The sequence below is a fragment of the Lygodium microphyllum genome, chromosome 21, assembly GCF_053477565.2.
Source record: "Lygodium microphyllum isolate KBCC chromosome 21, Lygodium_microphyllum_v1.1.10, whole genome shotgun sequence".
NCBI lineage: Eukaryota > Viridiplantae > Streptophyta > Polypodiopsida > Schizaeales > Lygodiaceae > Lygodium > Lygodium microphyllum.
This window is the reverse complement of record NC_141155.1, coordinates 123,544,923-123,564,544: the sequence shown is the minus strand read 5'-3', so window position 1 is coordinate 123,564,544 and position 19,622 is coordinate 123,544,923.

The window sequence follows — 19,622 nt, the reverse complement described above, 5'->3', positions numbered from 1 at the left end:
TAAAGAATTTTGTCCAAAAATAAAAAATTGACCATTTTGTTAAGCATGTTCAGCTTTTAAAAAAAATAGAATTAAAGAAAAATGTGGAGGTATTTTTTTGAATTTTTTAATACTTTTTTATTTTTATTTATTTTTTAAACAATTCTATTACCAATTTTTAATGGATTTTAAATGAATTTTGAAGTTTTGAATTTTTTGTAATTAATTTTTGGAATTTCAACTTTGGAAAATAATCCAAAAGTTGTCTAGTTGGTCAAATGAATTTTCAGTTATTTTTTTATTTTTTTGAATTTTTAGGAACTTTATTAAATTTTTTATTTTTTTATGTGTTTTTAAGGATTTTTGACAGTGTTTTAATGAAAAATTGGATACCCAACTGTGTGTAAACAGCAGCTGCACGCACCCACGAACGAGTTCGATGTGCATCCTCGCTCGTGAACACCCGCTCGAAAAACAACGAAGCCACGCACGCGAACACCAGACGTTCTCCCGCACGAACTGGGCACGCACGCACTCGCAATGGGCGAGTAGAGGGGTTGCGTAAAAGGAGTGCGTGCGAAAGGGGTTAAGAGGGATAGGGGTGAGGGTGAGGGTGAGGCCCCGGGGAAAGGGGGCCTTAATGGGGAATTGAGGGGGTTAGGGTTTAGTGGGGGGGTTTAGGTGTAGTTGGGGGGAATGAGGATTAGTTAGATGGGTTAGGTTAGTGGGTGGGGGGGTAGGGTGGGGTGGGGTAGCGGTAGGGGGGTTAGTAGGAGGATGGGTGGGGGTGGGTAATGGGTTGGGGGGGGATCACTGTGGAGCGGTGGGCAACAGGGCCCGAGCATCGGCCCTAGGAGGAGGCAGGACGGCGTCGACACTCCAGGCGGGAGGGAAGAGAGGTCGCGGGTTGCTCTGAACGATCGACGGGGGCATTCGGGGCAACAACAAGCGGCGAGTGCGTTAGGGCGCGGACGCCCAGTGAGGTGGTGATGACCATGAAAATGCTGGGCAGGTGTCACGGCGGCGAGTGGCGGCTACGTCGAGTGGATTGGCAGTGCCAGCGGCATTCAAGGCAATGAGGGAGGGGCCACCGAGGGGGAGTGGGTGGCAAGGGAGGAGGGAGAGGGGAGGAGGGAAGGAGGAGAGGGAGGAAGAGGGGAGGAAGGTGGGGGGAGGGAGGGAAAGGGAGAGAGAAGGAGGGTGGAGGGGAGAAGATGGGGGGAGGAGAAGGAGGCAAGAGGAGGAGGGGGGAGGTAGAAGGGAGGAAACGAAGAAGAAGGAGGAGGAGGAGGAGATGGAGGGAGTGGGGAGAAGAAGAAGAGAAGGAGAGGAGGAGGAAATGGGGGGCGGAGGAGGAGGAGATGGCAGGAGGAAGAAGAAGGGGAGATGGCGAGAGGTAGAAGGGAGGAAAAGAAGAAGGAGGAGGAGGAGGAAATGGAGGGTAGAGAAGGAGGGAGGGGGGAGGAGGAGATGGCAGGAGGAAGATGAAGGGGAGATGGTGCGAGGAGGAATAGAAAGAAGGAAGAGAGAAGGGGGAGGAAAGGGGGGGGGGAGGGGAAACCATTGGGGAGGGGAGGTAAATTTGAAAAAAATAATAATAATAAGAAAATAATAAAAAATAAAATCAAGGGAGTCTCCCTTGTCCCGCACATAAATAAAAAAATTTATGTGAGTAGAATCAAACGGGACCAGGATGGCGGCGAAGGAGTCATGGATACAACAGGGGCGTCATGAGGTGCGTAAAAGCAAAAACACACGTGAGGCGAGGCACGTAGGAACTCGACAAAATAAAGAAAAATTAATAACAGGTAAACCGTGCATAGAAATGAAATTGTGTAAAAAGAAGAAATGTGTCAGGCAACGAGAGGAAGAAGAAGGAAAAGTGCAACAGGGTGCCCAAGGCGAAATAAGGGCGTTCACATGGAAAAATGTAAAAAACGAGCCCAAAAACGCATATGGGAACTACTTTTGAAAAATCCATTTGTCGGAACGAAGTGAGGGAAGAAGAAAAAGGGTGCAAAAGAATGTATCCAACAATCCTATCACATCAGAACAAAGCGCCGATCAAGATAAGCCCCGTTCACTTGGACAAAATCCAAAAAGCGTACCCGAAAAGGGATTCGAAAATTAATATTAAGGATCTGTGCACCAGAATGGAGGGCAGTCAAAATAAAAAATGTCAAGACATAGATGATCTTCAAGGTTGTCACATTACATCTCATTTTTTATGGGGTTAGGAGACATTCACATGAAAAAAAACAATGAAATGGAGCGCAAAATACCAATATAAATTAATAACAAAAAATCCAGAGGTTGAAATAGGGCAAAGGAAAAAGCAGAAATGTGCAAGAAGGGCGGCCGAACAAGGCTATTTAGTCAGATTCGAATGTTGAGGAGAACAGGGCAGGTTCATATGAAAAAAGGACAGAAATACGCACGAAAAAGACACCAAAACCTGCAAAAATTAATAATGGACAAACCGAACGTCGGAATGACAGGGTGTAAAAAGAAAAAAATGTCATGTGGTAGGTGTAGAACAGGACTCTTATAGAAGATCAACATTCCAAAACAATAAAGAGGCATTCATATGGAAAAACGTCCAATCGACGAAAATTTCTTCAAAAATTAATAACTATCAATCCGTTACGCAAAACAAGGGATGGTAAAAAGGAAAAAGGAATAGTTTAAATGGATAAACATGGCTGTAAGGTAGGGGGTGTTCACACAAAAAACGACCAAAACACCGTTTAAAAATAAATAACCATGCGAATCAACTTTAGGAAAGGTAGTTGAGGGCTAATGGGTGTGCAAGGGATCCATTAAGGTAAAAGGAAGATTTGGGATAGATGTAGATTCTGTGAATCACAAATACAAAATGTATGCTCGGTAGACGCACAGAGACGCGTCCCCACAATTAAAACCTTATTGGGCAAGGGTAAATGATGCTGCATGAACATAAGACTTGTCACCGGACTGTAATTTAACGTTCCCACACTTAAAACATTTACCGTCACGTGCAAATAGAAGGTGTAGGGTTAAAAAAACTTGGCCCGTGTTGTCGAGAGTTGCGGTTGACGGTTGACGTCATGTCCTATGTCGCATTCGACTCTGCAGGAGGCACCCAAATGTCTTCATAGCATATGTCCAGCGTGGTAGGGCCCATGTAGCAGCACCCAAGGAGGTAGCTTTGCTGATGAAGGCGCAGGAAACCCGACGATGACGAAGAAGGTTGCACTGAGCGCACAATCACTCAAATGGAAAGGGAGAAACAGTCACTCTCCCCATAACTCACATCGCTCGAGTGAATAATGAAGGAAACCCACATCGCACACCCAGCTTAGAAATTGAAAAGGAAAATGGGACAGAAGGAGTATGCCAAGGTGCACAATTGATGGTGCATTCGTGCATTCAACCCCGTCTGGCTTAGGTGCAAGTAGGAAGGCCAAGGAGCCTTGTGGTGCAATGTACAGAACAGGGTGACGTGTTTGGTGATGATAGCAAAGACCCATCCCGTGGGTGCATAGGAAAATAGAAAGCATACCTGACATCAATGTCGTAACGTCCCTCAATTCTCACCTCTCAATAATTGATTGAGGACACACCAGAACCCCCTCTGTCGCTCACTCTATTTGAGAATACAGGAGGAAAACCGATTCCATACACCCATTGATGTAATCCTCACTTGTGCTTGTGCAAAGGTTGTATGCCGTGTGTGCATTTGATGGTACAATTGTGCATCCCGCCGTATGCTGGCATACAGTGCAAGGAAGGTCAAGGAACCTTATAGTGCAATTTACATGAACAGACAGTGCTTTGTGCATTGAGAGGCCAATCCCATGTGTGCAACACTCCATTCCGCATAGCTCACCTCTCATTTGAATTGAAAGAAAAGGATTGGTCACTCACCCCACCCTCTATCTCACACTCACTGAAAGATATAGAGGGCAGCCCATACAACCCATCCTGTTAGGATGAAAGCTCACATCACTCAATTGTTTATTGATGAAGATCTCCTCGTCTATTATTGTGATTAGGGTGTTAAAAATGAGGCGTACCTAGGGAGGCAGCCAACATGTCTAGTACTTCGATTGGATTGGAACAAAGATCATTTGTTGAAGGGATCAGTCGAACTAATGAAGTTGCAGAGACAGCGCACCAAGGGAGGTGGCTTGAAATGGTCTTTGAAGAAGTTTTGCTAGTGTGTCAGCTATCCTAAACCGTGGGGTATTACCACCTTTTCCATAGCCAACTGCCCACCCAAGGGTGTTTACTACCTTTTCTTGGAACGAGGCTTGCTATAATAGAGAATTACTTCCTTTTCTCCCATAGTAGGTTGTTTGTTTATTTTTTTTTTAAATTTCCTACTCTCGAGCGTGTTTCCACCTTGTCTTAAAGAATAGGTTAGCATGATAAGGACCTAAGTCCTTTTCTCCCATGACCAATATATATTCTTTTAAAAAAAAATAAAGAGAATGGTAGAAATACCATGTGTCAGGATCATCTTCACCATCACTAGTGAATCAGACGAGAGGAGAACAGAGTAAGGATGGGGGGTGTTTGGGAGGAGAAGCTAGCAGAAGGATGCCACCTCAGAAAGAAGAGCCTAATGGCTATCAGTTGCACAAGGAGAAGGGCAGTGGGACTCCCAAAAGGGAAAGGGTGGGTTGATTGTGATTGTTAAGATCCCCAAGGAGGGAAGTACTTTAGGCAATAGCCATTGATCAAGAAAGGATCATTAGAGGCATCAACTGTTTTGACTTGGACTAAGCCATTTGGATTGATGGCAAGTACCTTATAAGGACCCATCCATCATTGTTGAAACTTTCCTAGAAACTTGCAAAATCAGGAATCATAAGCGAGAACTAAATCACCTTCCTTGAACTCCTTATACTTGATGGAGCTGTCATGATAGACCTTTCTACAAGCTTGTGTGGCTTCCATGCACTGTAGGGCCATCCTGCAGATCTCATCAAGACACTCCAAGTATAAAAGATAGCATTGCAGGGACTCGACATCTCCCAAGTGTTCATTGATGGCCATGAATAGAGAGGGTAGCTCGAGTTCAACAGGAAAGTTGGCTTTTGTTCCATACACCAACTGGAAAGGAGTTTGTCATGTAGCTGCCTTATGGGAGGTTCTGTACGCCTAGAGGGCCTCTGTAAGTCAATCATCCCAATCACGATGATGTGCAGCAATCGTCCTTGTTAGGATCGAGCAGAGGATGCAATTGGTGACTTCAACTTGGCCATTGGCTCTAGGGTAATAGGGGGTGGACTTGCGATGGCAGATCTTATATAGTTCTATAAATTCTTCCATAATCTTGTTAAGGAAGTGCGTACCTTGGTCACTTACAAGCTCTAGGGAATTGCCAAAATAGGTGACGATGTTCTCGTACATGAACAAGGCCACGCTATTACCATCGTCCTGCTTTAGAGCTTTAGCTTCACACCACTTTGTTACATACTCTATACTGACCAAGATGTATCTATTCTGCTTCCTTTTGGTTGGTGGATCAATGGGACCCACAAAATCAATCCCCCACTTCTCGAATAGCTTTAGCAGAAGAATGGGTTGCAAGGGCATGGCACTGGATTTGGTAGGCTTTTCCATTCATTTACAAGCATCACACCATTTTCAGTAATCATAAGCATCATTATGGAGGGTTGACCACCAATATCCTACAAGTAAGGCCTTTCTAGCTGTTGCTTCTCCTGTGAAATGTCCACCACATGGCTCGTCATAGCATGCTTTCAATACTACGCCGATTTCTTCTCATGCAGCACATCTTCGCAAGACTTCATCCTTGCCTTTCTTGTATAGAGCAGCACCTAATAGGGTGTAGGGGGATGATTCCAATAGAAGCTTCTTCTTCTCACGGTTCGAGATGCCAAGGGGATACTATTGGGTTGCCAAGAGGTTGTTTATGTCTACATACCATGGGGTAACTATTTCGACTAGAAACAAGGAAGCATCAAGAAGATTTGGATCATCTTGCTCTTCTTCTGCAATTTGAGGGATCCGTGACAGATGATTGGCTAGGACATGGGAACGGCCAAGCTTAATGACCACTTCAAAATTGAGCTCCTGGAAATAGAAGCAACCAACTCATCATTCGTCCTTTGACATTTTCTTTGTTCATCAGGAAGGACAGGGCTTCGTGGTCCACATAAAACCTGAAGTGGATCGACAGTGGATAGTGTCGAAACTTCTCCAATGCAAACACCATTGCCAAGCACTCAAGCTCTGTCACTATATAGTTATGTTCTCTATCAGTGACATTTCAGCTTGCATAATATATTGGTTGATCCAACTTGGAAGAGCCCTCTTGGCATAAGATAGCACCTAGCCCTTTGATCAATGCATCTATATGCACATGGAACTCCTTTGTCTAGTTAAGAGGTTGTAGGATGGGTGCTTTGATGATGCACTATTTTAGGGTATTGAAGGCTTCTTTGCAGTCATCAGTCCAAAGGAAATCTACATCTTTCCTTAGGAGCTTATGTAGAGGGGCTGCCTTGGTTGCAAAATGTGCAATGAATATTCTATAGTAGCCCACATGGCCAAGAAATCCTCTCAATTGCTTGAGGTTTGTTGGTGTTGTCAGTGCTGCAATCTTCGCCAGGTCTATGGCTATCCCTTGTGCAAAGACGATGTGGCCTAGTAAGACTCCGAAAGATACACCAAATATGCATTTGTTGACATTGAGGAAGATCTGATACTCTCAGCATCGGTCAAAGCATTGCTGCAAGTGTCCCCAATGTTTATAGAACAGATTGAAAACACAAAAATCATCCAAGTATACCTCAATGAAATCATGTAGATGGTTCTGAATGCAGCCATCATCACTCTCTGGAAAGTAACTAGGGTGTTGCAGAAACCAAATGGCATTACTCTATAGGCATAGGTCCCCCATTCTATGGTGAAGGTTGTTTTGGATTGATCTTCTTCTACTATCTACACTTGATTGTATCCACTGAAACCATCCAGAAGGGAATACAACTCATATCCTGCTACTGTGTCCAATAGTTGGTCTATGAAAGGGATAGGAAAGTGATCCTTCTTAGTTTTGGAATTCAGCTTGCAGAAGTCCACATAGATGCGAAGCTTCCCATTCTTCTTGGGCATGACCATAATAGGTAATACCCATTCACTGTTTGCAACTAGGTAGATGAACTCGGCCTCTAGACGCTTCAACAACTTTGTCTTTACCAGGGCTGAGTAGTTCGGATTCATTTTCCTTTGACGTTGCCTTACTGGTTTGGCATCTATTTCAAGGTCAATGTGATGTTGACAGACTATAGGGTCAATCCCCTTCAGGTCTTTGTATGACCAAGCAAACACGTCTAAGTTATCTTTCAAAAGGTCATATAGGGCCACTAGCTCCTTTTCAGGGAGACTACTTCCCACTTTCAAGTGGCGTTTAGTGCCATCTACATCAACAAAGGTCAATTTCTTCTCACCTGCCACTTCTTTGATGAAGGTCCCGCGAACTGCTTCTGGATAAAGGTCTGCTTACTCCTTCAAGGGAATAGTGTCTTTGTCTGATGTTCCACTAGAACCAGTGTCCTCCTTCTGAACAGATGACTCATTTGTCTATTGGGACTATTGGAAGGGTATCATAGCTTTGTTTGGTTTTATTTGAGTGGTAATTTCTTCTAGACTTAGGAATTCATCTTCAGAGGATGCATCTAGGAATGTCACGTAGCACAGACCTTCTGTAAGCCATGGCTCTGATGGCTCTGTCTTCTTTTGACAAGGGGCATCATCATCATCTTTTCTCCAGAATGAATGGTTAGGGTGACAAGAGCCATTGGTGAACTTAATTTTTATACCTTTGATCCATTTCTTATGTAGATTTTGCATACTTTGTGGTCCGTTGGTCAACCCAAATGGAACCATGGTCATTCCGTCCAACACCTCAAGATCCTCGGCCTCTGAGGTCTCTATAGGGACATTAACAAGATCATCCGCTATCAGAGGAACTTCTTCAACTGCACTTTTATAACCTCCTTCTTCTTCTTCCTCATCATTTTCATCCTCTTCCTCTAGAGGCTCTGTCTCTACTTCTGTAAAGGCTCTATAGGAGAAGAACAGGTCCTATGTCTCTGTGTCTGCTTCTGCCTCTGTCTCTAGCTCTATTTCTAGCTCTAGCTCTGCTATGGCCATGTAACAGGGAGAGTAGTACATCCAAGACTTGATCTCACTGTCAGAGGTTATTTCAGATGTTGTGCTTGGTTGTGGTAAGAGATATTTACCCATTGATAGGGACTTTGCTTCTTTTGGGAGCTGGCTTATAGTATCCACTATTAGGGACTCTGCCTCTGTTTTTGTGGGGAATATTTTCTTCACATCTTCTTCATTTGTCGATGTACCATTTTTAACTTCATTTTAGGATTCTATTAAGACTTCAATGGATGTGGATCCATTACCTTTCTGTGAGCCATAAAACTTCAACACCACTTTGTTAGAGCCTCTGCCCAAGGTTAAGGTTCCCTTAAACCAATCAATCCTTGCTCTGGCTTCAAACAACCATGGTCTTCCCAGCAACAGCCAAGGGTAGGAGGTCTCGTAGGAGTTGGGTTTCACCCCTAGATAGGTAAGCCAGTAGTCTCTTCCAGCCAAGGTTGTCTTCACATATGGGAGAATGCCCAAAGGCTTGATCCTGCTCTGATCTGCTAGTCTGATCACCCATTGAATTGGTTGCATACCTTGCAGGCATAGGTCCTTCATTGTGACATCTATCATGATGTTAACTGATAAGCCTCCATCTATCATTGCATCGGCAATAAAGCATCCTTCAATCCAGATGCCAACCTCTGGGGTGCCAGGGTCTAGGAAGGCGTTGGCTACATCCACTTCCTTTACGGGCTCGGGGGCCTTGTTGGACTTGGTTGCTGTTGGGGGAGCAATCCTTAATCCACATCTTTGAGTTAGGATGCTTTTGAACTTCTTTCGGTAGCTAGGAGACAACATTAGCAACTGTCAGAATGTTAAGTTTGGCTTGAAGGTGTCTAGGTCCTTGACTAAGTCATACTCCTTAATAGGTTCTACTGGCTTTTCCAATTGGCTGGGAAATGGGGCGACACCCACTTTCATTTTTCCTTTTTCTTCCACCATGGGCAACCTCTAGACTTCTTTTGTCTCTAGAATCTCTAGTCCTATACTCTAGACTGGCTCTATATCCTTTTGTGGCTCTGTAGTACTCTATACTTCTTTATTCTGGATTGCATTGTTTTTCTTATCCCGTTGAACTTCACAGTCTTGGAAGAAGAGACATTCTCTTTTGGGACTACGGGTTCTCCTTTCTTTGCTCGTGTTATTGGGGCCACTTCCAATTCCACCAAAGTGGAAGTAGGTTCTTGGGTCTTTTGTGGGGTATCAAAAGTAGATTTCACAAGGACTGGACTTGGACAATATTTTGTAGTATGGCCTTCTCCTGTGCATCGATTGCATAAGGGCTTGTAATCCACAGACCTTCTAGGGTTTGGACAATTTGGTGAGATATGACCCTTTTCCCTGCATCTATAACATTCCACTTCTGATCTACTATTGTCTTCTCTAACTCTGAGAGAGAAACCTCCTTGGACCAAAATTAGGACCAAACTCCCTAGGCTTTGGTCCAATATCCTACGTTGTCATTTTGGATTCTAGCAAGTTGTCTTTCTTCGTTCTACATCTCTTTCAGAGAGTAGATATCCTCTATATGGTTCTTCCTCAAACATTATGAATAAAAGGCTCCAAGAATGGTTGGTTTTCAAGTACATTCAGTGACTAAATATCCCGCTTGATGGCACTTTCCACACCATGTATTAAAATGCATCACATCTCTCCCACCTCTCGCACGAGTGGATATATTGGTGGTATTTACCTTTAGTGTCTATAGCTATTCTATAATCACATCCATAAGCTCTTTCTTAATACTTGCGGCTTAGTTGGATAGGTAGTCCTTCAGATTTTCACCTCCAAAAGTACTTGTTGTAGGGTTTTGGAAAGCTTTTGCAATTATTGCATACACAGGTTGGGTTGATCTAGGAGGTCCTTTGTTCTAGTTTTGATTCAAAGCTCCTGTTGAGACTTGGGGTTGTTGATTCCAGTGGGTAGGATCCCACTGTTGTTGAGTCACCATTGGAGGAGCTGTTTGAGACCACTACTATTGTGGTTGAGCCATCCTTTGAGGCATTGTCATATGTGGCCACTATGGATTAGGTGCATTATACTACATCATTGTTTGCATCTGGGGGTAGGGGTAGGGAACTATCCCTGGGACTGCATTTGGTGCGTATACCATTCCTGGCATGGGAGGAGGTAAGACTCCTCTTCCTAAGGTCATTGACAACCTTGCTTCAACTTCATCATACAGTCTTACACCTTCCACTGCAGCTTGTAGATTAATTGGTCTTCTCAATTCCCAAAACTTACAAACTTCTGGTTGTAGGCCTCTGTCACATATGATTCATCTTCATTGTCTTCATAGTTTTCTTTCTCAATCTCTCATAGAAAGATACATTGTTTTTACAGAATTGGCTCTCTGACTCTCTATTTCTCTCTCAATTAATAGTACATCATCTCCTCACTAAAACCTTTAATAATGACTCTCAATAATCCTTCTTAGGTCATCATACACCTTCCAAAAGGTATGGGAGGTATGAAAGGGCACCAGAGCCACTACAGTATCTCTTCATAGCTCATCAGTATCACTTCACTTTAATCTTCTCTTGAGTCTTCAACAGCTAGTTCTTCCATTTGTTTTAGCTCTTTTGAACTTAGATTCATCATTTCCAAAAGTTAGAAAATTTTCCCAAAGTACACCCTCATATTACAAAACACATACAGAAGATCTATAGAATATAACAGAGCAGGAACAGAAGCTCTACAAAAGGTCTACAAAGATTCAACCGCAACTAAACAAAAAACATTCAGCTCAACTAAAATGAAATAAACCCATCATAAATCACTCAATAAGCTATCATACAACCTCAAAATTCATCATTCAATATCCCAATCTCACTTACTCAAACAAAACAGAGCAAAACATAAGAAAACAGAAGCTCAATAGGCTCAAATAGGATCATACAAAAGCTATCGGAACATCATCAGAACTTATCACATCAATATATCTTCATCAAAAAATATCATGAGCTATCAAAATCAATCCAAACCTATCCAAATCATTCTAAAATCAATAAAAACTCATACCAAATTAATCATTTAGTCCACGAAAAACAACAAAAATCAATAAAAAATTTAGTATTTTTCCACTCTCAATACTAAGGCTCCTTAATAGGGGGTTGTGCTTGCTTTTTTTACTCTCTAAATCCTAGCAGATTGTAAGAAGATGGGAATAACAAATAAGTGTTAATAATATTGATATTATGCCATGTCACACTGATATTGGTATAAAAGGAGAGAATATGTAAATTTTCACATCTTTTTGACACATTAATACAATTACAATCTTTCTCTCCCTTCTTGCTCACAGCTTCTATGGCTTCCCCTTCTTTCTTATCTTTCTCTCTCTAAATCTAGTCTTTCTCTCTCCTCGTCACTCTTCTCTCTCTTCCTGCAGTCTTTCTCTCTCTTTTGCAGTCTTCTCTCTCCTCTTTCTCTCTCCCTGGTTCTCTCTCTGACAAGTGGTATCAGAGCTTGAGTCTTTGATCCATTATTTTCTTCCATTTTCAGTCCCATTTTCCTATTTCAAAATCAATTTCAGACAAAAATGGTACAAGACAGTGACTAGAGGAGTGTTGCAGGACATCTACAGTTAGTAAGAGACTACATCTGGAGATATCCAAGGTCAAATATGGCAGATAAAGGCTTAAATGGCTGGAGGTCATCAAATTTCATGCAAAAATGGAGGTAACTAGGGTAAAGGATGGTTAACCGGGCTTAGTTAGAGGCTAAACTACAATTACTTTTCAAAAGAGAGCTTCTCTTCTCTCTCCTTCAAGCTTTTGGCTGAAGCTTTCATGGTGGCTGTCAAGAAAGTCCCAAATATCTCTCTCTGTCGAACATTTCTCTCTGTCAAAGCATGGGGCAAATGATCTTTGTTGCATGAGCTTCAGGAGGAGTACCATAGTGAAGCAATGCTGCTGATTATTAGCCAGAAATAGCCCAAAATTTGCATTGAAATTTGCGCTGAGTTTCCTGCTCTCTCTCCCTGCTCAGCTTGCTCCAGATCTTCAGCCCATTGATCACAGCTCTTGAAGGCTTCATCAAGTACTTGTTGACAATAATCTTCAGCCTCTGAAGCATCCTGATCAGTCATTCTCTTGCTCAAACCCTAATACACAGCAGGGTAGCCATAGCCACAGACCTGGAAGCTCAAATTTCTCAAAATTTTGGACTTCCCCAACCTCCAAAGCTTCTCTAAAGCTAAGTACAAGCTAGATAGACTCCAAGATTGAAGACATTGAAGAGATTTCAGCCCGTGCTTGACATTGGAGCTCAAATGGAAGGATTATTTTGGGGCTTTTCATCAAGGAGCTTGAATCTTTGATGTTCAAGTGTTCAAGTAAGGCTGGAGCATTGATTCTTCAAGGATTTCATCATATTGAAGCTTGTATGGACTGATTCTATGGAGATTTCAAGCTTTATGACGGATTTATGATGGATTATAAAGAACTTTTGCATCAACGGGGTTGAAGCTGACATCCATCATATTCTTCAAGCTTAATGGAGGTATTTTCCTTTTACTAATCTCTGAAATCTCTCAATAATCCAATTGCTAATGGCTTTTCCACTTGTTGATGGGAGATTATTGATCAATTAATTCACTGAATTGATCAATAGATCAGAGATTAGTGTTAATTCTCCTTGATTTCAGCTTATTTCATTGAATTTCATTTTGATTCAAACCATTACTTCATCATAGGTATCATTTGATCAGCTTGATGCATAACCTTGATTTGTTTTTTTGAATTTCTCTCACCCAAGCTGAAATATTGTAAAAGGGTAAGTACTAGCAATCAGTGAGTCACTGAATTACATCGGTAAGACCCTTCTTCTATCCCAATTTTTCCAAATCTCATTCAATTGCATTTCATGAAAGGCTGAATGAATATTTCAGAAATGCATATCATGCTAATTGCTTAGAACACTAGCCTCTACCATGTTGATATTCCCACCGAGGAAAAATGTGGATGCTGGGGGAGATAGTGGGACAAAAGAGAGGTGACCCTCCCTCACTATCGAAGATCCCGAAGGGGTGCAACCAACCGACCCGGGGGGAACTTTGCCCACCTCTCGGTGATTCGGAGCCCGTGTAGGGAGCCTGTCATGCCGTTTTATCCCTCACACAGGTACAACGAGTGGAGAATTGAAGATTGAAGATTTTCCAAGGACTCAAGTACCTACAGGACCAAAACAGGGTAAAACAAGGAATTTACAGGTCACTTACAGGGTATTTACAAGTGGTTACAGGTACACCATTTATTATTGAAGCATAGGTGCAGGTACTACAAGGTACCCACATGTCCTAGATACCCTTTTGCAGGATTTGGTAGCCCTTTGGGGTTACTATCTTGCATTACAGGGTCAAAACAGGGCACTTACAGGTCTAGACAAGGTGCAGGACTGGACAGTTCAGACTCTGAAATCTAGCTACAGAATGTCCTAAACCTATTATAGCGTGCTATAGTTCATCTCGAAGAGGGCATTCTTAGCTTTGATTCGCATGAAAAAGTTCTGAAATCGAAGTTTCCTAGCCAAAGTTATAGCCGTTTTTCTGACAGGGGGTACTGCAGGATTGCACTAATATGGCAGGACATAAAGACAAAAATAAGGTCCAGGAGGATTATGCTCAGCAAATCAGGGATTCCATGATGGATAGCACACTTCAAGAGAACCCTGAAGAGATTCAATAACAAGGAAAAGTTAGTGTACTCAATAATACTTTGTGTGCCCATGAACAAAGACATACGGAACGTCATGAGGCCATCTTGTCAAGAATGGAGCAGATGGTTCTATCTACTGATCAGACCAAGGCTTCTATTGATAAGTTGGTAGAATGCAACGAACAAATCATGGCACAAATCTCTAAATTCATGTAGTTGCAAATGGCATCAAAAGAAGTTAATGAGAAGGCTTGTTCGAACAGTGGCCCTTTAGTCCCACTTTAGCCATCTAACCAAAATGGTCATGGAAATGGGATTATTGGAAGAAGAGGCATTCCAAATAGTCAGTATGAAGTAGGAGAAGCTTCACAAAGGCATGATGACTATTTGGGCAGTTTGAATGGGGCAAATACTCAAGCTTTTGGATTGCATACTCAAAATTCTAGGGGGACTTTACCAACAGGAAGATTATATAGTAATTCTTAGCCACTTGTTGGAAGATTTCAGTCTCAATTTAGAGGTTCTGTACTTGGTAATCCTGATCAGCCAATTTTGGGACAGCAACCCTTTCATGAAAGGGAGTTTAAGGAAAAAATTATTTTAGCCAAATTTAATGGCCAGTCATCTTCACCGTCAAACTTAGAGGAATGGACCTCTAAGATGGAGTCCTACTTTGATATATACCCTAAAACTGATGATATGAAGATTCACTTTGCTTCCTTGCATCTAAAGGATTTGCCCATACTTGGTGGAGGTATATCAAGAAAGAGAATATACTTGTAGAGAATTGGGAAGCTTTCAAGGCACTTATGGCTGAAGTCTTTGTTTCGCCTCTTGAGAAAGAGAAGTTAGCACGGAGATGGTATGGTTTGGAACAAAGGGGCCTAAGTGTAAGGGAGTATACAAACCAATTCCTCAACTTGACCATGTATATCGAAAGCATCAGTGATGAGGCTAAGCTTCACAAGTTTATGTATGGTTTGGAGCCATCATTGTCAGCTGATATTATGGCACAAAATCCTACTTCACTTTTCAAGGCTATTGAGTTGCGGAGCACTATGGAAGAATGTATAGGAAATAATCTTCATTTCAGCCTAGTTATGGACAGCCAAGGACTGTTTTAAAGCAGGGACAAGTTGGTAACATTTATGGCAGCAATCATGTGCCTAATGGGATCTTACGAGTACCAACTTATCCTCCATTTAATGCTTCTAGGCCTCAAAGTAATTTCAGGATAGCAAACAATCCAAAGGTTGAATTTAAACAGGGGGACAACAAGCCTAAGTCCATTTCAGCTAATACAAATCCCAAATCTATTCCCATGGATCTTTACAAGGAAAGGAAGGACAAGGGCTTATGTTTCAAGTGTGGAGAAAAATATACACCTGATCATTATGCTTCAAAGTGTGTATACAAAAATGTCAAGCCAAAGCTTCAGAGTATGCTAGTTTTTGAGGACTTTGAAGATGACATAGATGAAGCTAATGCAGTGGCAATTAATGCTGAAAATGAAGATCTTGAGGAGGAAGTTGGACAGGAGTACTTTTATGATCCAACCGACTCTTTTCCTTTTGATCCAGGTGGAAATGTTCCGTTTGACCCTGGTGGATCTTGTGATGAGTCGCTTTCTGCCACAAATTATTCTATTTCTATGGATGCTTAGATGGGATCTAAGAGCCCTAATACACTTCGTATGAAGGGAAGCATATGTGGAAAGCCAGTATTCATCCCGATAGACAGTGGCAGTACTCACAGTTTTGTCAATAAGTCCATCATGGACAAGTTAAATTGTGTTCCCACAGACTTATAGCAGCCCATTAGAGTACAAATGGCTAATGGTGAAGAAGAAATCAGCACACAGATTTGCCCACAGGTTTCTTTGCAGTTGGCTGAAAATTTTGAAGCCAAAGTAAACCTGATCACTCTGGAAATGGGGCCCATAGATATTGTACTTGGTTGTGATTGGTTGATGACATTAGGTAGGATCACTATGGATTTCTCATAGTTATATATGGAGTTTATCTCCAATGGACAGCTCATCCATTTACAAGGAATTCCTAGTAGATCTGATTTTCAGCTTATCACCATTCAACAACTCAAAAGAGAGTACAAGAAGCGCTCACAAATATTTGTTTTGCATTTGAACAAAGAAACACAGGATCAGCCCAATAATTCAGCAAACCATCCAGCCTTGACAGCTCTTCTTGAGGAGTATAGAGATTTGTTTGAAGTACCTACTTCATTGCCTCCTAAGAGAGTGGTGGATCACCCCATTGATTTAGAGCCCAACTCAAAGACAATCAAAAAGCCACCTTACAGATTATCAAAATGTGAACGAGAGGAAGTAGCCAAGAAAATCAAAGAGCTTCTTGAAATGGGATTCATTGAACCAAGTTCTTCACCTTATGCATCTCCAGTCCTGTTAGTAAAAAAGAAAGATGGATCTTTCAGAATGTGCATTGACTACAGGGATCTCAATAAGATAACAGTGAAGAACATGTATCCTATACCCAGGATTGATGATTTGCTTGATGAGCCTAAGGGGGCTCGATTCTTCACGAAGATTGATTTGAGATCAGGGTATCATCAGATTCGCATGCGAGAGGGTGATGAAGTCAAGACTACTTTTAGGACTGATCGTGGGCTCTATCATTTCTTGGTGATGCCATTTGGGCTTACAAACGCTCCAGCTACCTTTCAAAGCCTGATGAATAAGATCTTGCAACCTTTCCTCTTTCAGTTTGTCTTGGTGTTCTTTGATGACATTTTGATCTCCAACAAGACTTTACAGGATCACTTGGCACATATGAGGAGGGTTTTTTATGTGTTGAGACATCATAGGCTTTTTGCTAAGGAGAAGAAGTGCTCTTTCATGCAGACTGAAGTGGAATACTTGGGACATATAGTCAGTGAAAAAGGAATACAGGCTGATCCCAAGAAGGTGCAATGCATAAGAGATTGGCCAACGCCTACTACTACTATCTCTCTTAGAGGATTTCTTGGTCTATCTTCATTCTATCGCCAATTTATAAAGCATTATGCGGCAATTGTAGCTCCTTTGACTGACAGGTTGAAGAAGGAGGCTTTCTTTTGGGATGCTCTTGCAGATAGCAGCTTCAACCAGTTAAAGGAACTCCTTACTTCTGCTCCTATCTTAGTATGCCTAGATTTCTCCAAAGAGTTTACTATACAGTGTGATGCTAGTGGCCGTGGCATTGGGGCTGTTTTGCTTCAGGAGCATGGAGTAATTGCATTTGAGATCCGTAAGCTTACAGATAAGGATATGGCTATGAATGTTTATGACTAGGAGATGTTGGCTATCCTGCATGCAATCAAGAAGTGGCACCATTACTTATATGGCAGCCGATTCAGAGTACATAGTGATCACGGGTACTCAAGTATTTCCTTACTCAGTCAAATCTCACTCCAAAGCAACGTCGCTGGGTAGCTACATTACAGAATTATGACTTTGGCATCACTCATACAAGGGGCAAAGATAACATAGTGGCTGATTCTCTTTCTCGTATGTGGGCCTGCAAAGTGTCAGCCATGACATAATTACATAATGATTGGATTGAAGAACTACAGGAGTCCTATCTTTTAGATGAGGAATTCAGCCAAATCTTTCAAAAATTACAGCAAGGTCTTATGGAAGAAAATTCGCATTACCAGCTTAAAAATGGTCTTATTTGGTGGAAAGGCAAGATTATTAGTCCCTCTACTTCTTCTTTAATTAAGCGGAAAATTATGGAGGAGTTACATTCTTCGCCTTTAGTTGGACACTTGGGAGTTTTCAAGACTTATGACAGGATCAGCAAAAGCTTTTATTGGAAAGGACTGTGGAAAGATGTCAAGGACTTCGTTATGAAGTATATGCCTTGTCAGCAAAATAAGGATAACACCCATAAGCCAGGAGGTTTGTTACAGCCATTGCCTATTCCTACGGGTAAATGGACTCATATTACTATGGACTTCATTAATGGCTTACCTACTACTAAGAAGGGGTGGAATAGTATTTATGTGGTGGTTGATAGACTCACCAAAGCAGCTCATTTTATCCCAACAAAAATTCAGTTTACTGCTTCTCAAGTGGCCAACCAGTTTATGGAGCATATTTTTAGACTACATGGATTACCGCAGGTGATTGTCCATGATAGGGACTCAAAGTTTATGAGTAACTTTTGGCAAGCGGTATCTACATCTATGGGCACTAAGTTGGCTCCATCTACGTCTTATCATCCCCAAAGTGATGGATAGATAGAGAGAGTTTGGAGACTTATCTTCACCATTTTTGCTATGATGTCCAAACCTCATGGGATTCTTGGTTACACCTGGCTGAGTTTTCTTACAAAAATTCCACTCATGCGAGCATAGGAGTTTCACCCTTTGAGGCTTTGTATGGTTACAAGGTGCCCTTACCCACAGTCATCTTTAATGAAAAGATCAATCCTCATGAGAAGGAGGAGTTGGAAAGAATGCAGGCCCTTCTTCAGCAATGCAAGGTGAATCTAAGGAAGGCTCAAGATCAAATGAAGATGTATGCTGATGAGAAGAGGAGGCCTTTAGAGTTCCAAGAAGGAGAGCTGGTTTTGTTGAAGGTGCCCAAATCCAAGTACTCTACGTTAAAAGATGGATCCAGTAATAAGCTTGCCCTAGGTTTTATGGCCCTTACAGGATCCTTAAGCGAATTGGAGATTTGGCATACAAACTAGAGCTTCCCTCTTCTACAAAGATTCATAACGTCTTCCATGTTAGTCAACTCAAGCCCTATTATGGTGATCCAGTGGATATAGTTGATGAGCTGCCACCTATTGATGAAGATGGTCTTGTTTAGTACATCCCAGAGGCTGTTATAGGTCAGCGCGAAAAGAAGCTTCGATCACGTTCTATTGCGGAATATTTGATCAAATGGAGAGGTTTACCATCTGAAGAGGCTTCTTGGAGACCTGATTCTATATTGGATGAGTATCCATACTTGAGGGAGACATTGGTGGCTGAAGCCTATTGCTTATGGAGCTAGTAATGATGTAGATTAGTTCAGGACAGCACGTTGTTTTAGAATAATTTTTATGGTACATAATTTTCAGAATTAAGCTATCTATATGGGCTTAAAGTACTCTTCAAGAGCTTCGTTTTGATATATGGTACATCTCATTTGGACACTTCTATCAAAAGTTATGGCAGATTTGGTCCAGCGGGGACTGTTTATTCAGCAAGCTATCTACTTTGTTCTGGGACTATTTGTTGAAGACTTTATGGCTCCATTTGCTTCTGAAGTATTTCAAATCATGTATATAGTTGGGGCTTACTTCCGTTCTTCAAATTCAACTCTTGTAGTGGTCATTTTTCATTCATTTTCCATTTCTAAAGCTGTAAAACAGAGTAGTACTCTGCTCTATCCATCTTCTTTCTAGTTGTTTCTAGGTTTGTTTTTTAGGACAAAAACTTTTGGGAAGGGATGGATTGTAAGAAGCTGGGAATAACAAATAAGTGTTAATAATATTGATATTATGCCATGTCACACTAACATTGGTATAAAAGGAGAGAAGATGTAATTTTTCACATCTTTTTGACACATTAATACAATTATAATCTTTCTCTCCCTTCTTGCTCACAGCTTCTATGGCTTCCCCTTCTTTCTTGTCTTTCTCTCTCTAAATCTGGTCTTTCTCTCTCCTCGTCACTCTTCTTCTCTCTCTTCCTGCAGCCTTTCTCTCTCTTCTGTAGTCTTCTCTCTCCCTGGTTCTTTCTCTGACACAGATTAAGGTTTTACTTAGACAGCCTTGCCTTGATCAAATGTTTCCTTTGCTC